Source organism: Solanum tuberosum, unplaced genomic scaffold, assembly GCF_000226075.1.
Source record: "Solanum tuberosum cultivar DM 1-3 516 R44 unplaced genomic scaffold, SolTub_3.0 scf00188, whole genome shotgun sequence".
In the NCBI taxonomy this organism is placed as follows: Eukaryota; Viridiplantae; Streptophyta; class Magnoliopsida; order Solanales; family Solanaceae; genus Solanum; species Solanum tuberosum.
Window position 1 is genome coordinate 1,146,435 of NW_006239119.1, and position 1,858 is coordinate 1,148,292.

The following is a 1,858-nucleotide window of genomic DNA, read 5'->3' on the forward strand; positions in this document are numbered from 1 at the left end:
GGGGGGGGGAATAGTCTATTTCTGTAACTATTTTGTATAGTTTAAGGAGATATTATATTTTGTGTGTATCTATTTTATAACGATAAGGATCAAATATACTTCTGTAGTATTCGAAATAGCTTAAATATATCTCTTATTATATGTTCGGTTTGAATATATCCCTAATGTTATATTTTTGTTCAAACATACCCTTCCCATTATACTTTAGTCCAATTTTTTCCTTAATCTTAACGAAAAGACATGTGGCAAGCTCATAATCAAATGACTTATCCCAAAATTTTAAATACTCAATTCTTTTAGAAATTCATCCCCAACTCATTCCGTACGCTTTGAATTCTTTTATTTTCAACTTCTTCTTCTTAAAAAAAAGGCAAATAATTTGTCATACGCGATAGTTGGGATCATTTCTCTTTTATTTTGGATTGAGGTATTTTTAATAAATGTATAATAAGTTTTAACTATGATTAATATTTTTTAAAAGTGAGTATTAATAAAATACACTAGTAAAATCTCTTTTACAATTTTTTGATGCACCAAAAAATGAGTTGCACCCCACGTTCATTAATTTCCTTGTAGTATAGTAAGAAGATATCAGTGATGTGACTAATTTTATATTATAGAAATAAATTTGAAGAATCGTCTTCTTTAATTTGTGCTGGAAAAGGGTAGCACAACAATGTTGAGTGAATCGTGATACACATATTTCATCATTTCTATATACAAAAATATAATTATAAAAGAGAAGATGATATTTTTAAAACAACTAAAAAGCGGAGGAAATGGGTTTGAGATGAGTAAATGAGTGGATCTCTAAGAAAATTGGGAGTGAATCACTTGATTCTGTGCTTGCCGTGTGTCTTTCCATCAAGATTAAGGATAGATTTGTGCCAAAGTATTATGAGAGGAATATATTTGTATTAAAAGTATAATGAGAGGAGTATATATATTTGGATCTAAAGTATAACGATAGATATATTTAAATTATTTCCGATAGTACAAGAGTATATTTGACCCTTCTCCGATTTCCTAGTAATAAATATTATCTTAATTTCTATTATTCAATTTTTAACTAACTTGTGTGACATCCCAAATTAATAGTATGAGAAAATATATTCACATATTCGAAATAACTAACTAAGTAATAATTATTTAGCAAGTTCATTTGGATATTAATATATTCATTGAGCAAGCTTATAGTTATATTGTTTAAAACAACTAACTAATAATTATCGAGTTAAATATCAACATAAAATAGGATAGACGAATAAATTATTTAACACACTTAAACCTAACCTTTAAAAGAATAATATAGAGTTTATAAGCTAACCTACAAAAAAACATCTAAGGACCCGTTTGGGCATGCGATACGAAATCATGATTTGAAATCAGAATGATTTGAAGTTAAAGTTGATGTTTTGCGTAACACCCCGTATCCGAAAACAGACTAACCAGTAGATTTCCAAAATTTGTAGGTGCAACCCACGGTTGCCACCCACGGACCGTAGGTGGGATCCGTGGATGGCCACCTGCAACCTTCCCAGAAAAAATATATCAGAAATTGGTCTAAGGGTTGACCCACGGCCGGACCCACGAACTGTAGGTCAGACCACGGTCCGTGGTCCAGGGCCGTAGGTCGTACCCCAGATTTCAACTCCCAGAACTCCGTCGACGGTTGACCAGCACGGACCGTGGGTCAGTTCCGTTGGTAGCCTTGACAACTTTTAAGTCAGGGGTTGTTTGGTCTTTTTCCTATGCATTGGACCCCTAAACTACGTCGTTTAACTCCTAAACTACATAATTTTGGTCAGTTTTAGCCTAGTAGCTTAATTAGAACCTAACCTAATCAATCATTCACCAA